The sequence below is a fragment of the Caretta caretta genome, chromosome 5 (assembly GCF_965140235.1).
Source record: "Caretta caretta isolate rCarCar2 chromosome 5, rCarCar1.hap1, whole genome shotgun sequence".
NCBI lineage: Eukaryota > Metazoa > Chordata > Testudines > Cheloniidae > Caretta > Caretta caretta.
In genome coordinates, this window is record NC_134210.1 from 33,048,742 (window position 1) to 33,068,965 (window position 20,224).

Consider the following 20,224-nt stretch of genomic DNA (forward strand, 5'->3'; position numbering starts at 1 on the left):
CTAGCGGAAAGAAAAGACATCTACTCAAAGGCTCCCGCTGGCTTCCGCTTGTCTGTGAACAGCCTGACTCCTGCAGCAGTCCTCCTGCCAGGGACTCCAGTGACTGCACCTGTCCTTGAAGCCCCCATAAAGGATTGATTCCAACCATGAAAGGGAAGAAGCCTGATGTTGGCTTCCCTATCTTGGATTTGTATATGGGAAGAATTCAGAGAAGCTTGTCCACTCCTGATTCCTATCTATCTTAAGCTGAAAACTTGCAGAGCCCTTGCTGACCGATTCTTGTGGAATTGGAAGCAAAGGAGGAGAGTGCTATGGAAGTAGGGCGACCAGACAGCAACGGTGAAAAATCAGGACTGGGGTGGGGGGGCAATAGGCATCTACATAAGACAAAGCCCCAAATTTCGGGACTATCCCTATAAAATCAGGACATCTGGTCGCCCTATATGGAAGGATCCTGCCTACATTTCATGCTCCCAAAAGGACAGACCCATGTGTGCAGGTTCTCTTTCCCCGCAGCTACGAGAAGGGGAGAGTTAAGCACTAGATTATGAAAACATGAAAGAGTGCCACTTTGTTGGAATTTCCTTGAGACACAGAGAATTTTGACCAACACAATAAAATGCAAAAGGACAATAACAAATCTGAATGAAAGGTGCATAACCTTTCAGAAGTCATAAAAAGAATTGCAGTTACTTTTTAACTGAAATGTCATAGACATGCACTAGCTTAAGAGGGTGGTTTAAACTAGGATTTCTTTGGGACTAAGCCTCCTTTTCACCAGTTTCCAAGCATTTTATATTAACATAAAGCATATAAATGTTCCCCTTCGAAGGCTTTACTGTGAGCTCTTGCAGCTGTTTAGAAATGAGAGGCTATTCTGGAGTTGATGCAAGTTTTTTTTTAGTTGTCTTCTTGTGTGCTCTCCTTACTCCAGACTTCCGGCAATTCTATTACTGGAATATTGCACTGAACTCAGCAGAGTGGAGCACCCTCTTCATTATTAATACTGTAACAACTTACAACTTAATGTGTATTTTATTTTTTACTTGTTCATTATTTTAAAACATTAGTTTGGAAGTTGAGGGTTTATTAGGCAGATCCTTCTTTCACTGAACTGATTGTTGGCTAACATCCATTTTTTAACCATACAGTAATTCTTTGTTCCATTTCTGGAAATGCAACAAGATCTGCCTAGGTTTCCTTTTGAAATGGATAATTTGTGACAGCTTTTGCATACATCCAAGCTGTCAAGTACAACTTGTTTGTCCCAGAAACTCCTCTAGTATGTGGAACCCATATTAGGTTTCCAATAGGCATGTTCAGTACATTCCAAATGTCATTATTCCCATTGTAAAACAGATAGATATGCAGATATATTAAAACAGTAATTTATTTTAGGTGTGTAGTTTGAGACAAATTTCATGCTTACAAAAGAAATTACATACAAAGGGCCCAGCGTAGTTAGATTTAATTTATCATTTGAACCCATAACTGAGATAGCTGTACTCAATTTCAAAAGAATCAATGTTGTGGATTTAAGAAACTTAGTGCCAGGTCACTCCCTCTGTAGAGAAATCTATGGCTGGACCTGAGAGGTTTATGAAAACACGATGAGGTTTCTCCTTACAGATTTGCCTGTAAACTGATCTCACGGACTTCAGATAGATAGAAAAAAGAAGTCATTCTTCACTGACAATAACTTAAACATACCAGGCTAAATGCTGAGGTCTTTATTCAGAGCCAGAGTTTTATACCTTTTCTCATACTAGTATGTTACTTCACAAGTAGTCCCTATAAAACTGTACATCGAGTAAGCTGCTGTTAACCTGGAATAAGGGTTTCACAATCTGGCCCTTATTTTCAACTTTGGCAAACTGCCGCTGAAGTTCTGAGTAAGGCTTAGAGAAGGGCAAAATGGCAAAAAACAGTTCCACAAATATTCATTTGAATTTTTTAAATGAATCCTCTTCGATGTTGTTTCTAGAGGTGGACCAAAAACCATTTCCCCTTTCCACAAATTTTTTTGAAGTATTAAAAACTTTTCCCATCCTGAACTGGGATAAAAAAAAAAAGTTGAAATCTCAGATGTTTGCAAACCAATAATTAAATAAATAATGAATGGAGTCTTTTGAAATGTTCCATTTAATTTCAGAATATTTTATTCCTCTTTTGAGCATTTCCCTACTATAAATAGCTTACATTTCTAAACAAAATATTGTGTTGAAGCAGTAAAACACACATTTTTAAATCAAATATGCTAAAATGAAATGTTTAGGCAATTTCAGATTTTTTTCTCATAATTTTTTTAGTAAAAAAAAATCATCCAAACGGATGCATTCCTGTGAAAAGTTTTAGTTTTGACAAAAGGCATTTTCAAATGAAAATACATTTGGTCAAAAAATTCCCAACCATTGGTAGTAGTTTGCACTCCTTTTGTATTCTACAGGAATTCTAGCACATACATTTACTCCAGGAATAATCACAGAAACAGGACATTTTAATGAATTCCTCATATTGTTCATGAATATTGCCAATGGAATCCTGAGTCTAAGACCTATATTTATGCAGTCAAAGGACAGGAAAATGTCCTATGACTTTTGTGTCTAAGAACTGGCCTACACACAAAGTTGCAGCAGTTTAACTGAATCTGTTTCTTAAAGCTAATTTGTGCCTGGTCTACACACAAACTTGCATGAGGTGTGATTGTATACAAATTTAGTTAAACTGCTGCAACTTTGTGTATGAACACTTATGCTGGTTTAAAAGTGGTTTCTATCAGTTTAGCTTTTGTCAGTAAATTTACAGGTGCAAGCTAAACGGATATTAACAATTTTAAAACAATGTAAGAATGTCCCACAACCAATGTTATACGAGTGTAGCTAAATCGGCATAAAAGCTAAACTGATGTAACTTTGTATGTAACCAATTCCTTAGTTATTTTGATGCAAGTGTGTGTGTGGACACTTTAATTTCAAAATGCAAATAGTTAAAGTCAGTGAACTTATGTTGACAACAAGCAATGGATTTAAGTTAAAGCAAAACAACAAAAACAAAAACAAAAGTGCTCTTAAACTGAAATTAGAGTGTCCACACACAGATTTACATCAAAATAACTAAATCAATTTAATTCACACCTTTTGGTGTTTCAGTGCTCAAATTTTTGTATTTCAATATCAAAATCTCAGAAAGAACTGCTTGTGAACATGCAGTAACCCCCAAGGGAATTTCTACTTGAAAATTGTCTTGACTCAAGAGAAGCATGCCACAACCAGCAACTGTTTCCTAGTGCTTTCTCCTCCCTTCCTAGCACCTCTCCACCCAGTGTCCCTACAGTACATTTGGGATTTCTACAGAGTATGAGATTGGGCTGAAAGAAGGGTAGAAAAATATTAGCTTGGTGTAACATTTCCAACCAATATTACAAATGAAGCATGCAAATCTGTGAGAATTCCCAGTAATGTCAGTGAGGCTGCTTGCACAGTACTGTATCTGGGTGGCATATTCTGGCCCCAGTTTAATTGCTTATGTTTTTATTTGAACTATAGTGAATCAGAATACAGTTCTTACCACCAAAGATGGCTGAAATACAGTATTAGTTAATTTAGAAATAAAAAATTTTCATGCCATGTAAAAAAGAGTTTGTAATTGCTGCCTGATTCTAATCTTATTGGCCCGTATTAGTGAAACATGCCATAGCGCAACAGGGAAGTGTCAGCATCCGGTTGCAGAACTCAACCTTTAGGAGAAGGACTCAGGCTAATCTTAGGCTATCCATCACCACCCGTGAGTCAAAGTACATCTATTCCATTGAATGACAAGCATTCTAACTTCGACAATACACATGAAAAAGAACATGCCCCTTTCACTGCAGCTCTGTTGTTACTTAGAGTTATCTTCTTAACCCATTCCTGGTAAAGATTCAGTCACACATAAAAAGGTACTCGTAGCAATCTTTATTCAATTTCCATCTATGATACAATAAATAGTTCAATATTAAGCAATATTTTTAAGTAATATCGAGATATATTTCTTTATCACAGTTTTGCTTTGTTTTGTTGTAATTTAGGATAGGCATATTCTAAAACAAAACGTCTAGAAGGTGAAAAATAAGATGTACTTTTTAACTTAAACTTTTTAAAATACATTGTTTTGCAAGTTATCATAAACAATTATGGCAGTTGTGAACTGCAATACTATCTAACTTACATTTATCAGATAGTATGTTCCATCCTTCAGACATCAGATTGTAATTTAAGTAACCAAATTTTATTTTTTTTCAGCATGGGCCCAACCCTGAAACTGTTTGCTCACATGGTCCCTGATCCTTCAAACTAGGCAGATGTTTAATTTTAGGCATGAAGGTATTGACTTGTGTATGAGTGAAAAAATTAATCCCAAAATAATTCTTTGTACAACTGGAGCCTTGGTTAGCACATGCTAACATGTGTATTTCCCCAAAAGTGGGACTAGTCCAAGGATTAAGAAGTGCTCATATGTGCAAAGGTTTACAGTACCAAACCTCAGATTACATTATGAATTGTTAAGCACATTTTATATCTTAATAAAATAAAAAATGTTATGCACATTTTATATCTTTATCAAAAATACATGTTTTCTATAGACATTTTGTAGCCATTATAGCCTTAGTGTATCGGGGAGCCAAATTCTCTGTAGCTCTGTAAATGACTGCATAAGATGAAGGGCAATGAAGAAGGGTGTCCAAGTCACCATGTGAATTTTTTTTGTAACCCTTCTTCTACCTCAGCCCTCCCTATGTTGTTCTTTGTCACCTATGTATTGTTTTACATCTTAATTTAGGCCACTACCCTGCAATGAACTTCTCCTGGGCAAAAAGAAAAGGAGTACTTGTGGCACCAAAGAGACTAACCAAAGAGACTAAAGAGACTGTAGCTCACGAAAGCTTATGCTCAAAAAAATTGGTTAGTCTCTAAGGTGCCACAAGTACTCCTTTTCTTTTTGCAAATACAGACTAACACGGCTGTTACTCTGAAACTTCTCCTGGGCAGACTCCCAATGACTGAAGTCCCAATGAATGAAGAAAGGAAAGTTCCTTGCATGATCAGGGCCCCAGTTTGTAAAATATTGGGAAAGGGACCTGGGGCCAAATCATGGCTTCGTTGCATTCAAGGGGAGTTTTGCTACTGATATAAGTTAAGACAAGATTTTACCCTTTGTCTTTTTCTGTCTCTGGGAAGTGCCTAAGTGCTGTAAACACAATCACAGGACTCATCCAAAATAAAGATGTTTATTTTAGTGGTTAATAATTTTTTTTTAAAACAAAATAATTCAGTTGAGGAATTTTTATAGCTACTTTCCATAAGAAATTCTAATATATATTATTGCCTTTATGGTCGGAGTGCACTTGTTTGTTGCATGTTTTCTTTTACACTGAGACTAAGGTTTGATATTTTTAATTTCATGGCGTGTCCATGAAAAGGAGACTTGGAAGGACTAGCCAGGGCCAGACAGAATGCAGGCAAATATTATGCAAGCTTCCTAAAACACCTCTGCTGCTGCAGCTTGGTCATGACCTGCAACACCCAAGTGAATTTAGAGCGACATCTACTTAGAGCGGAAACTGTAGATTGTGCCAGGTTGTGCAGTCATTTTGTGAAACAAATGTCCATAAGGGAGTAGGTTGCAACAGTGAAAATCATATCACTTATGACCTTCGTCAAACTTGAAGACTTGACAGTGAGTTAACACTGCATTATCACCTATTTTCCCCTTTTATTTGGGCATTTTATTACGATGAGTATTAGTTCAAATTAATTTTGTGTAGGCATTGCTGAGCTATGTCAAATTGTAATATAAAGCCAATGTGGAAAAGATATTTAATTTTTTAGAGATTTTTCTAAATATCTTTTTACACTGTATTTTTTAAAAGGCCCCAATCCTGCAAAGACTTATGTACCTGCTTAACATTAAGTAAAGGCAAGTCACTGGGACTATTCACATGCATAAAATTAAGCAGGTGTATAAATCTTAGCAAGATCAGGAGTTAATGTAGTATTTGCTCCAGTTCCTATTGAGGTCAACAGGTAGGGTGACTAGACAGCAAATGTGAAAAATCGGGACGGGAGTGGGGAGTAATAGGAGTCTATATAAGAAAAAGACCCAAAAATCGGGACTGTCCCTATAAAATCGGACATCCGGTCACCCTATCAACAGGAAAACTCCCATTGACTTCAATGGGTGCAGGAGCAGGAATATGGGGGTGTCATTTCATTTAAATGAGCGGCAGGAAAAATTTAAGGAAATAATGTATCAACACATCTTGAAAGTATACACTATTCTTATACTTGTACTATTCTGTTTTCTATAGTATGCTTTCTTTTATATTATGGCTGTGCACTTGGATTCTGCTAGTAGCCAGATTAACCCAGATATCTTGGTACGCAGATAAACTTGTAAGGTTAGTTAGTTACATAATTCTTCTGGTATTATTTCTATTCCAGAATGAATGGTTTATATAACTGATTAGCCTAGTGTATAGCTGGAAAATGCATTTTTTTAAATCAAATAAATATTTTAAAATATATTTTGGGGCAAATATTCAAGTATCCATGTGTAACATTGGCTTCTCAGAAGTATTTACATCAGTAAACCTTGAGCATTTGCATGTTCATAGAAAGCAAATATGAAAGATTCCAAATACAGTCAAACCAAAATTCACTTTTGGATTAATACTAATATTCTCACACAGTTCTTTCTACTAGTTACTTATTTCTATAAAGACACTGTAAAGGCTGATAAGCTAGTATTTCTCTAATGCGGCCACATGCAGCCACCAGGGAATTTTTTTGCAGCCATGACAGCCTCCTGGGCGGAGATCGGGGTGGTGGGGGGGAAGCAGCGGCCCCCTCCTGCAGTGACCAGCTATTGCTCCTGGCTGCTTTGGTATTTGCTGGCACCACCAGCAGGTGAGCAGTGTCCTGCACCATGCAGTCTCCTGGGGGCTCCGGGCAGTCCTTCTGCAAACACATGGCGCCGGTGCGTGCACTCAGCAGGCTTTGGGCTTCAGCCCCTGGGCTCCGGCTCTGGGCTTCCGCCCAGGGCGCCAGGGCTCGAGCTTGGAAAAATTGTCAGAGTGGCCACCAGCAAGGGTTGGTGGCCGCACACTCAGGCCACCAAAAAAATTGCTCTGAGGACCTAGTACCGAGTAAAGATATGCACATGCATAAAGCCTTGATTCAAGAAAGCACTTAAGCATATGTTTAAGCCTGATTACTCATTTATGTCTACCGTAGGCCTCTTTTCACTGCTAGAGTGATGGAAAGAAGCCTTAGGGAAAATGAGTATCAGGACCCCTTAATGTAAGCACATGAGCTGTCTGATTGAAGTCAATTGGACTATGCATGTGCTTAACATTAAGCATGCATTTAAGTTGTTTTGCTGGATCAAGGTCTAAGTGTTTGTAGGATAAGGACCTTAGCTAGGTTTCTGTAGCAAGTTATAACTTTCAAGGGCCAACCCTGCTTGTCATATGCACACAAGGAGTCACGCTGAAGAGAAAAGGACATCTGGTGTAAGATGAACAGAACTGGACTCTCTTCCTGTATGCGCCTTCCATGCTTGAAAAATCAGTCCTTTGGCTGTGAAACCAGCTCTCAACAGAAAGTTTTCTTGTGGTTTACTTACATTAGTTACACTACTTAGGTTGCCCCAGGAATAAAATCTTTAGACTGAAAGTAATACTGCTAAAAAATGATATGTCTAAGAACCATTTTATTCCAAGTTTGTGCATAAATGTATGCATAGCCTAAACATACTAGCATTCAATACAACAGCTTCAGATTGTTTCTAAAAGATCAGATATAATAGAAAAACAAATGTGTGTTCTTTAGGTATCTTTTGTTCAATGCATGGAACAGACAAACAAAACAGGCCAGTGTTAATGACTTTTGGGATCTATGGAAGTGGACAGATAAGTCATAAAACAAAATATATTTGTTCAAGTATATTCCTTGTTTGCAAAATCTGAAGATAATGTGTCACAAATATTAAAGCAAGAATGTAATATAAATTATTCTTTTCAGCAAAAAATATGGTGGCAGACTCCATTTTACATCTTTCTCAGAGTAGCAACAAAATGGTATCTGCAGAGTGCCATCCTGCAGTAGACACACCAGCTATCAGGTTCGCTTGACTGTATATTTCTGCCATATACATTTCATGTTAATGATAGTGTGTTTTTGAAGGATAAGCATAAAAGAAGAGAAAATGCATGAAGAGTTTTTGTTGTTGTTGTTGCTTTTTATTTTAAGCATACTAAAAAGAAAAAATATATATGAAAATTTTACCTTAAAATATGGAGGGCCAGATTCTGTTGTCTGTTACACTATTAAAAATCCAGAATTTTTGGAGATCAGTGAAGTTACTCTGGATTTACACAGGTGTAATTGAGAGCTGAATCTGGTCCATAAAATTTAACAATCAAAATTTTATATCAGTTGGCCAAACGTATTTCTATAAGCAAGTGATTTATAGTTTATAAATAGCATATCTATTGTCTGAAGTGGTGCAAAGTTTTTTATATTACCGTAAGTTCCGTACTACAAATTTTTACTAGTCACATTATTACACTATCCATAGTCATGTTAAATCCTGCTTAAGTGGCCAGCTTTAACGTATGCACCTCTTTTAAAGCTGACTTTTTTAACATTTTTTTTATAGGAAAACTCCTTCAAAGAGCAATGAAAAAAAAGGCAAACTCTTTGCTGAATGAGGGAACAGCAGGCAAGTGCAACTCATGTTGGAAGCAGTCTCGCTTTTATGAATAAAGTCTGCAAAATATCAACCTAAAGAGTATGTAACATTTTATGAATTGAGACAGACTAGTGAAAACTAGTTCAAATAGCTGACATTTTAAAACTCTTATTACACAGGGTCTTCACCATTACAGTTCCCCCATCACATAGTGCACTTGTTTGGTTTTATTATTCTTTCTGAAGAAAAGAAAGAAAAAATAAAATAAAGGTTTGATTAAAACATTACAATATTTTATTTTGTAGAAAACAGTCATGTTAAAAACATAAGACTGTAAATCAAGAGTAATTCTTTTAGTCTGTCTGTCAGATTTTTATAGGTTTAACTTCCATAAACAATTCATAAGTAAAAAAGAACAAATTAGTGGTCTGGTCTCATTGAAATCATGGGCAAAACCTTATAGACTTAAGCAAAATCAGAGCTTCGCATTGCATTAACAAATAGGAAACAGTGAAGAACAGCAAGGGTTGGGATTTAATACTGCATTTTGTGAAACTCAGTTCTCTCACTTCTAAAGGATTCATGGAAATCTATATTTTGGTTTTGCATATTTGCCTGGAGTTCCTTTTGCAGGCAAGATTTTTAAAAAGGAAATTGGGGTACGGATGAAGGATAACTGGCTAGGATTCAACAAGAGTAAAACAGACTATATGCTTATAGGATGGTATGGCAGGGCGCCTGCTGCACAGTGGCCCTTAGAGGGTTAAAACCAGGCTCGGGAGGCTGAGCGGCAGGCAGCCAAAGGAATGGCTGCAGGGGAAACAGCCAATTAGGGCGGTGGCTGCAGACAATTAGGGCGTAAGCTGGACCAGCCAATCAGAGCCCAGCTAGCTCATATAAAAGAAAGCTGCAAACCAGAGCAAGTGAGTCTACTGAAGGGAGCTCTAGAGAGAAGACCAGCTTCCTAGAGGGCTCCTGGCAGGCTGCCAGGATTTACAGGCTCAAGGCCTGGGAAGAGGGAAAGGGAGCTGGAGCCAGAAGCAGAAGGAACTGAGGCTGTGGGGAAGTGGCCCAGGGAATAGAGACAGTGAGATGGAAGAAAGAGGCAGCAGGAAGCTGCTGTTTGCAGGGTCCTGGGGTCTGGAGTAGTGGGTGGGCCTGCCCCTCCTCCCCCACCCGCTGAAGGAGCAGCCTGGCTTTTGACTGCTAAGCTGCTGTGAGGAATGGATGGACTCTTGTTGGAGGAGTCCCCCAGAAGGGGGGAAAAATGGATGGTGACATGGCTGGAGGGCTATGCCACGAAGCTGACACAGAGAGGAAGGAGCTATAATGGGTCTGGAGGTGAGGATGGGGAGAGCCGCCACCACCTGAGGGCGCACCTGCTGGGACTGAGCTAATTCCCGAAATGCCCAGCAGGAGGCCCCTGTGGGGTGAGTGACCCCTTGACAGATAGAGAAACACAAAGAGAAAAAAAAAAACAAGGTTAAGGTTATGAGGGGTACCTCCGAATGAGAGGGTACGCTCACTGTCTGGTATGAAGGTTTGCTAACTGAGGGATTGCTGGCTCCCAAAATGTTTCTGAATACCTAGGCATTAGGGGGTTGCCAAAATTGCATTTTATCATTTGGGCTTGGTAAGAAAATTGCATCCGTAATTTCAGATGCAGACCTTGGCCTGGTAATTCATGCCTGTCTCCTCAAGGTTAGATTATTATAATGCATTCTACATAGGGCTACATCTATGGAGCTTGAAAGAGCTGCAGAATCATTGTTTCGAGAAGACCGAACATTAGATATATGCTTCATCATTTGCACTGGTTATCAGTTGATTTCCACGGGAAGTTTAAGGTATTAGTTTTAACCTAATGAACCCTAAAAGATTTGGATCTTGGTTACTAGTTCAGGCCCTATATCTATATGTTCTTCAAGGTGGTTAAAAAAATGTAGAACAGAGGTGTGAATCCCACAGTCTCTGTGCATCCCAAGCATTCATTGTATTGAATCCAGTCAGAATTATAACTAGGGCCCTACCAAATTCATGGCCATGAAAAATGCATCATGGACCGTGAAATCTGGTCTTTTGTATGCTTTTACCCTATACTACAGGGATTTCATAGGGGAGACTAGCATTTCAAAAATTGGGGGTTCTGACCCAAAAAGGAATTGCAAGGGGTCACAAGGGGTATTTTTTTTGGGGGGGGGGTCATGGTATTGCCATCTTTACTTCTGCAGAGCTGGGCGGCTGGAGAGCAGTGGCTGTTGGCCAGATGCCCAACTCTGAAGGCAGCGCCCTGCCAGCAGTAGTGCAGAAGTTAGGGGTAGCAATACCATACCATGCCACCTGTACTTCTACACTGCTCCCTTCAGAGTTGGGAGGCCGGAGAGTGGCGGCTGCTGACTGAGGGCCCAGCTTTACAGGCAGCAGCGCAGAAATAAAGGTGGCAATACCACACTGTGCCCTCCTTACTTCTGCACTGTTGCTGGCGGTGGCTCTGCCTTCAGAGCTGGGCTCCCAGCCAGCAGCCGCTGCTCTCCAGCTGCCCAGCTCTGAAGGCAGAGCCACGTCTAGCAGCAGTGCAGAAGTAAGGGTAGCAGTACCGGCCAGCAATACCCCCCTACAACAACATTGCGACCACCTCACAATTCCTTTTTGGGTCAGAATCCCTACAACTACAACACCAAGAAATTTCAGATTTAAATAGCTGAAATCATGAAATTAGTGATTTTTAAAATCCTATGACCGTGAAATTGACCAATATGGACTCTGAATTTGGTAGGCCCTAATTATAAAACCAGTTAGACTCAATGGGCATTTGGGGCACTCTGGAAGTGAAGGATCAGGGCCAAAAGGTCTTTTTGACCTTCAGACTACACTATTGTGACTTTCTAGGCATAGGTATTAGCACTTTAATACTGTATTAAAAAAATCTTCAGTTAGTTCAGAATGCAGCAGTCCTTCTACTCAGCAACACTGGAGAGAGAATGTATCACATGGGACTTCAGTTCACCATACTATTACCCCCAGTATACGAGGTCAGATTCAAGGCTTCAGTGTTAATCTTTAAGACCCTCCATGGAATTGGCCTGAGATACCTCAAAGAGACTCTGTTTGTTGTGATGGCCTCCCTTGACAGCTCTGTTCCTCAGGAACTATGAAGCTGTCAACCTCAAGAGTGAAGCTTGTGAGAATGGGAGACAGGTCTTTCTTGGCATCAGAGCCAAGGCTTTGGAACTCATTACTACAGGAGATAAGAATGACTGCAAATTTCACTGACTCCCAAACTCAGGGTAATACTCACATCTTCAACTTAGCTTTTCAACAGCTGTAACTACAAATAACAAAGAAGAGGAGGAAAAGGAGGTGTAGGCAAGACAGAAGAGAATGAGAAGAGAAGAAAGTGAAATGTAAAGGAGAGGAATGAAGATAAAGAGAAGGAAAATAATAACTACCAAAAAAAAAAAGTCCTGACTGTCTACGGAGAAGTAAGGAGGAAAATAGACAAATGGCCTATTGTCATTTGGTTCACCTTTTATTAGATAAGGTGATGTACATCATTAAAATAAGAGAGTATGCTTCCATGTTTTACCATTCTGTATTTTAAACTTCCCTAGCTATGCCGAACCTTATTACTAGTCTATTCAGTGAAATTTCCCTAATTTACATTTTCTGGTGTACAAAGCCCCATTATTTTTAGTTCTTATTTTTCTTACTGTGTTTTTATACTCCAAGTTAAAGACATACCAAAGCCTGTGCAAAGAACAAAAAATGAACCTGAACATACTAAAACCCAAAAGTGATCAGAATTCAAGATTCAAAATACAGGAACTCCAAACTCAAAAGGTTTGGGGGGAACAAGCGAGGGATCAAAGTCTCTCATAAATAAAAACAAGTATATATTGCACCTGAAAGACAGCACAAAACTTGTCTGACCTGTGCCTTAAATAAAGTCTTTAATCAGCCAGCCCTGGTTGCTAATTACAAGAAACAAAACACGTAAATCCTTTTATGACTTTCATCCCTTTATTTGTAGTTTACAGTATAGTCATTAGACTGTTGGTATTTTTAATTAAGCTAAGTGAAACACAGTTCCACTACATGGTTTATATACTGGTTCAGTACTGTTTCTCCTCCACATAACCCTATGCAGCTTAAATGGAGATAGGCTGAGTTATTGGCACTGTGCTTCCCCAGATAAACAGCATTAAAGGTGAACTACAGGGAAATCATTTTTGCAATATTTCTGTGGACATTATGGCTACTTATTACATTTTCATAAAGTATCACAATTAGTCATTTAATTAATTTAGGTGGGTTTTTTTTATAAATTGTACCAATATCAAAAATCCAGTCAAGCTAAGAAATCCAGCAATGCTAACTATCGTGATTTTATCATAAGCCTTGTGATATTTGTTTTTTTCCCCCGAAAGGCCCTTCTGCTGGAATTGAGAGACTGCATGAGCATCTCAACTAAAAATAAAAGTTTCAGAGTGGTAGATGTGTTAGCCTGTATCAGCAAAAAGAACAAGATGTTCTTGTGGCACCTTAGAGACTAACACATTTTTTTGGGCATAAGCTTTTGTGGGCTAAAACCCATGAAAGCTTGTGCCCAAATAAATTTGTTAGTCTCTAAGGTGCCACAAGGACTTTTTTTTTTTTTAAGTGTATTTCTAGACTTCACGGTGCTGGAGAAAAGTTTTAAAACATGATCCAAGACTCAGAAGGCAAATGTAAAGAACCACACATTTTATAATAAAAAACCTAATGATTTTAAACAAATCTCATGATTTGAGGGGGGGAGGGAATGCTAGTACATGATTTTTGAATGCATGAGGTTGGCAAGACTGGAAAACTCTTAAGAAAATTTGACAAGCCACTGGTACAGTGATGATGTTTGGATTCAAATTCAACTGCTTATAGTTGACTGGACTGATCACTATGACAGTATCTAAACTACCATTGAGGGACCACTGAAATGTATTTGAAAAAAATGTAAAAGCCTATAAGTGCTAGGCAAATATCTTCAGTAAAAGCTATTCTGAGACAAAATAACTAGCATAGAGGATGGCACAGACATATGGATTCCCATCCTAAAATTTCTTGCATATCAACTTATCCCTATCACAGGCTCATCTCTGTAAAGCGTGAAGCATTCTGACCTTGATCCAACAAAGTATGTAAATATGTGCTTAACCTTATGCCTGTGAGTAGTGCAATTTGACTTCAAGATCTGTTTAAGGTAGAAGAATTTCTTAACACAAGGATGCACTTAACTGCAGTAGGGCATCTTGTAACTGTCACAAGGCTACCTGCTTGTGTAGTTTCCTTGGAGAACAATAGCAGTATTCCTGGAAAAACATGTGCTTCTAAAAATGACACCTGAAATGCCTTTTGCAGAAATGCCCAACTTGAAGTCTGGACTTCCAGGAAGGAGGCATCATGTCACTATTGATGCAGGGCCAAATTTCAAATCTCACCAAACCTTGTGCATGCTAAATCCATATTATTGTGTACACGAACAATGGTTTATGGGGCAATACAGGCCTCTCCTCCAAGGCTGCAGAGGGTTCCCAAACCAGGGAGTTAGCACAGTACCATTGCACACCTGTGTGCTATGGAGCCCAGCTCTTTGCCGTGCAGTGGGGTACAGAAGGTGGGGGTCGAGCCAGGGCAGGATAGGAGCTGGCAGATCTGGTGCTATGTGAATGATCTCAGCTTCCCCCACACAAATAGGGATGCTGTGTTAGTGGATTAGATGGCTACTTCATCTATTGGGCTGAAATAATCTTTGTGGAGAAGGTTTATAGCTGAACTGTGGACACTTTCTACCCGCAGTCCAGCCTAGCTACTTGTACTGGGTGCTAGGCTGAGTATTTGCCTTATATGAACAAATATGAGTTCTGAGGGGGCAAAGAGTGTGCATGTATTTTCCTTTTACTTTAAAATCTGATCCTATATGGCTCAGAGGGAAAGGTTAGCCATAGGTATATGTGTATATATATATTTTTTCCTCACAACCCTAATTTTAGTTCTTTAAGTTGATTTGTACAACAAAATACTGGTACTGCTCTCAGAATAGCTACTATAAAAAGTCACAAAGCAAACTGGAGCTGATGCTACCTTTTTTGATTTCTTCGGTTTTCATGTTACTTGTTGCACTTTACAATTTTCAGCAGGGAAATTTTTTTGCCCACCCTTTTTAAAATATGGAATTATTAGAAGTTATCAGACCTCTTCCATTCCATCTAAGTCATCTGGTTCATTCCCATGACAGTGCTGGATTGCTCCCTATGGTATGTTTGGTTTGTGAAAACTGGAAATGAAGCCATTGCAATATGGGTGAATGTTAAAAAGGCCCAGTAGTTCGATTTTCATTTGGAATTGCACCTATGTAATAGAGGGCAGGATTGTAACCCAAATGTAGATTTGAGGTGAATTTCATGGATCTATCATGTTGCCAATTTCCCCAGTCTAGAGATAATGGGGATTTTTCTTAAAGCCCCAGCACTTGAAATTGAGAGAATACATGAGAATTTCAGCTTTAATTTTTTAAAAAAAAGTAATTTATAGCCCTCACCATTGAAGAGAAGAGCTGCCAAATGAGAAGCTAGTGCATCCCAAATACATAGAAATCAGAAGGCAAATAATACAAACTCAAGTTTTAAAAAACAATGTGGCTTAATTATAATGAATCTCCTGATTTTTGGGAGCTTGACACCTAATTTTTAATGCTGGGGATTGGCAATACAGGGTTGATCTCTACAGCGGGCACACACTTGGACCCGCAATATGAGCAGTCTTAAAATAGGGAAAATCTGGATGCTAATCCAAACTAAACAACTTGGGTCCATTCCTAATAATGATGACTCATGACTAATTCTTTAAATGTATATAGTGCCTCTTATGTGTGGATCAAAAAGTTGGTGTCCCTGGTTTCCTCTGGCTATATTTCTCACCCTATAGATGGTGCCTGAGTGCAGCAAAGAAGAGAGATTTATGGAGCTTCCTGTGTGTGACCCACCTCTTTGATTAGAGAGCACCGGGCTCTATTTGGTCATAGTCTAAGGGTGCATCTTCACTAGAAAAAAGCTGTGTTCTTAATTTGAGTTAGCTACATCAATGTAATTAACATTATGATTAAATCCTAGTGAAGACAAGGCATGTTGTAGCTTTTGAATGTGTTAGCAGGTTGAGTTAAAGACTATGGAGGAACTTAGGGTTTACCTCAACCTGCTAACTCATGTATAGTTTTCACATTTTGTCTTCTAGAGGAGTTTACCTTGTATTAGTTAAGTCAAGTTAACTAACCTGAGTGAACTGTTTTGTTCTCTAGTAAAAAAAAGGCCTAAAAGGAGACGTCAAGGATTGACAGCATGATTCTGCTTCCACTTGAGCAAATTCTCAGTGACTTAATGGTGCCAGACCTGAATGGGCCTGGAGTATGAACTGGAAGCAGATGTGGTAAACAGTCTATGGATGGCAGGGTTCCCAGACTCTTGTGGTGATAGGTGTATAATTCCTTGCCCTGAGCATTTTTGTTGAGTTTTTGAAAAAAAGAAAGAAAGAGGAGGCAAAAGGTAATGTTTATGAAGGCTTCCTGTTTTTTCACATTCCGATTATAATGGCTCTGACTCAATACTCTTTAATCTGTAGGATTATTGAATCTTTATGCCCTAGGATATTTTGCATGAATGATAAATCTTTAGTATTTTATAAATTTAAATTATATAAAATATGAAGCACTTAACTTAAAAAAAGTAACCTTCCATTTTATGTAAGTGTTGATAATTGAATTATATAATAATCTGTATGTCACATTTAAAGTAATTTTTGCTTACAGCAGATTATAGAAGAAAAGAAAGGGACAGAAAAAGAGCCATTGATTTTTTTTATATACAAAACTCCTATTGACTTCCAATAGGAGTTTAGCACACAGCTGATGATACACTATAAAAACTATTAAAGCCATAATGGACTTTATTCTGCATTTATTCATTGCGACTAACAGAGAAGGCAATGAGACTATTGGGTACACAAGAAACACAGGATTGGGTCCAATTTTATGCAGGTTTCCTCTTTACATCACTGGCAGTTCTGTGCAGGGCACAGGTATGGCATATATGCCATTTTGTTTCTATTGCTGATCTGTACAGCTGGTTGAAAAATTGTCAGGGAACATATTTGCCCCTGAAAATATCATTTTGTTGGAATCAAAGTGTTTCACAGGAATAGGTTGAGGAAATTTAACAGAAAAATTTCAAAACGATTCAAAATCAGTATGGAATATTTTGTTCTGATTTTTCTCCTTTCATTTTGTTCTAACTTTCCTTTTTTATTTTGATATATTATAATGTTTTGACATTAGTGAAATGAAATGGTTCTTCAATAAGGTTGTTTCAATGTTTCCAAAGCAATTTTTTTTAAAAATTGATTTTTCACCCAGATTTTTGATGAAAAATTTTAAAATGTTGGCATTTCCAGCAGCATGGAAATTCTGTTTTCCAGCTGTCACTACTGATCTGTGCTTTTATTTATTTGCAAATTACTCAGCTCTTTATGCAATTTTTTTTATTCAAGATGAGACCATTCCTTTGGAAATAGGAAGAACTATATAGTAATTAATGGATATACAAGGATAATTAATATTAGAACTGTTTGAAACTGTGAAACCTTTCAGCAAACTTGGGCTGAGTTTTGAGCAAGTTTACTTGTTTCCAGTTTCAGGCAAACCTGGGCCCATTTATGTTTTTGGGCTGAAACCATGAAAAATTGGTAATTCCACATGCTTCCACTGCACAATTAGGTAAAATTTGGTGGCTTCCTATGAGTTTTCTCTGAACCTTCACATTTGAAACTCAAAGCAAAAGCCCAGGTTGTAGGTGAACACCATAAGCACTAAACTGGAAATAAAGGTTTGTATGAATCCTATTATCTGGGGGAAATACGAGTTCCATTCTTAGAAATAGGAATGACAGAAACACCTTCTTTTCAATATGTCTGTCCTACAGCGAATTACCAATATTATTTTGAACATATTTTATTTATATGGAAATAGCTCAACTGACCATAATATGGAGGCTGATCCTAATAGCTCACTGGTAGCTGTTACAGTAGGTTTCTATTTTTTTCCATGGCTAACAAAGTCCATCAGAAGAAGAAAAATCAGTCTTGTGGACAAAAGGGTTTTAAGAAATATGCATATAAATATAAATGGCAAGGATTCTAGTGAAGTCAAAGACTAGAATAGGATATAAAATATTACAGTACAAAAAGGGAGTTTGAATGAAATATAGCTATCCACAGGACGAAAGGGCATATGTAAGAAACGGATTTGAAAGTTTTCATTGGATATGTTGGAAATATACATAGCTTGTCTAGGAGAAGATTTGGTTTATTAGTAAAAAGTCTGGGTAAAATTTCAGGATTTAAGAGAATACCAGTAAAGTGAAGACTGACATTAACCAGACCATGCTATAAATACCACACAAAGAGACCAAACAAGCCCTCCATTGAGTGAACTGGCTGACATTCTACTTCACCACTAAGCCATAATAAAGGGAAGAAACCCGTTGTCTTTAATTAGTTCATCTGAATAAGCTGCTCAAAACACTATTGTTTAAGTCTGATATCAGAAGTGGTGGTTATTGTTTGTCCAGAGTCAGCAGACATTCCTTAGATTCTACTGTATTACTAGCGTACAGTTACTTCTCAGTTGCATCACTCAGCTGTATATATGACACTTGTTTTGTTGTTGCTTTGCCTAAATCCGTGTGCACGACAGTGCATTCTTTTCCTTCTTGTTCAAATCCAATATTACACTCTTCTCCGGATAATAAACAATATATGTTGTTTTCATTTAAGGGTACATTTTCAGAAATCAGACCTCACTTTTGCAGATGCAATTTGTGCTTTTGAATTGGTTTGCATCTGCAATTTGGTTGCAGGCATAACTGTGAGTAGACACACGACTAAGTACTTGACTTACATTCAGGTAAAGTGGAGGTAAAGATTTAACTGAACTATAAGCACAGAGAAGCTGGTCCTCAGTGCTTATAGTTCAGTTAAATCTACCATATCTACCACCAGCAAAGCTTCTGATTTAGCACATCTTTGCAATGAATAAGACAGTTACCATCTCTCAAAGATATTGTCTCTAGGTTTTTGCAGATTCAGGGAGACATCACTGTATCAGTTGACAGTTCACATTTTGTTGATTTTCTTCACAATTATAATAGCATGAGTCTCAGACTCTGATCTTGCAAAGACTGATATGCATGCTTAACTGTAAGCATGTGAATAATCCCACTGAAGTTAAGCACATGCTTAAGACTTTGCAGGATCAGGGTCTACAGTAATTTTTTTGTAAAAGGAAAACTTAGACAAACTCAGTACAAGATGGCAGCCATCAGAGGAAAATACTGACTCAGCAAGCAGCCACTGCTTTCAGGAACTTATTTTTGATGAAAAATTAAACAAAAACACACTAAGGGTAAAAACAGCTATTGAAAATTAGAATAGAACATTGGTCTTTTAGGGATGATACCTAGCAGTAACAAAATGTTATCATTAAAGGCCTGAATTTCCAGTCCCATACACATACAAAAACTCCTACTGAAATCAAAAGGATCAGGCCCTTTTAGAAGTGAGGTCAGTTCATGCCAAACGAATAATTGTATAAGGCAAAGTTAATAGCAGCCCTTAGGCTTTACTACAGTATTTATTTTCTCTCTAGTATGCAGGATACAGCATATAAAACCAAATTCAGAGACCTTCATTTCTTCCAAATTGTGCTAAGAAATAGAAATGTGTCTTCCTTACATTAACATATATTTATAAGTTTAATAGTGGAGAATTTGCAATAAAAGTTATACCATTATGTAGAATGTATTTGTAGCTCATTTCTATATTCAGTGTTAATCTGGGGTTCAGGACCTAAATTTGGATCCTTTGCTTATATCAATAAGGGGAAAAAATCAGGTCTTTAAAACCCCTGTAGGTTTAAACAAAATAAAGAATTTTGGCATTTCTGTTAAAAATTTGGGCCTACATGTAGACTAGATTCATTGACAAAACTTGGCGAGTGTCTATATTATCTTGGTAGTATATTATATGTCAAAACTTCCTGCTTAGAATAACAAAAATAACCCTTATGGTGCCATAAGTCCTTTGTGACCTTTATAGCAGTCATAACAGCGACTGATAAAAAACAAAGATATATCAAGCAATAGTTAATTCTTGGAGATGTGAGAAGCTGGAGTTGAATGCTAGTGTTTAAACTTGGTTCTTCAAGTATTTTTTATTATTAGGAGAGTGATTCTTGAAGTGACAATGAAGTATTTCATTTACCATAAGATTTGCAACAACATGCATTTTAGTAATATTAGCATTTTCAGAATATATTTTGGAGCGTGACAAATATCAACATTTTGAAAACTACATTTAGCTCAATTTAAATTCATTAATAGAAAATTAAAAGGCCAGACTGCTGGAAAAGCAA

General features: G+C 37.8%; 1 long non-coding RNA gene across 1 annotated transcript in view; it reads left to right on the forward strand.

Annotated features, from left to right (window-relative positions):
• LOC125636338 (uncharacterized) overlaps positions 1–20,224 on the forward strand; it is a 109,480-nt gene that overhangs the window by 71,794 nt on the left and 17,462 nt on the right. The window lies entirely within an intron of this gene.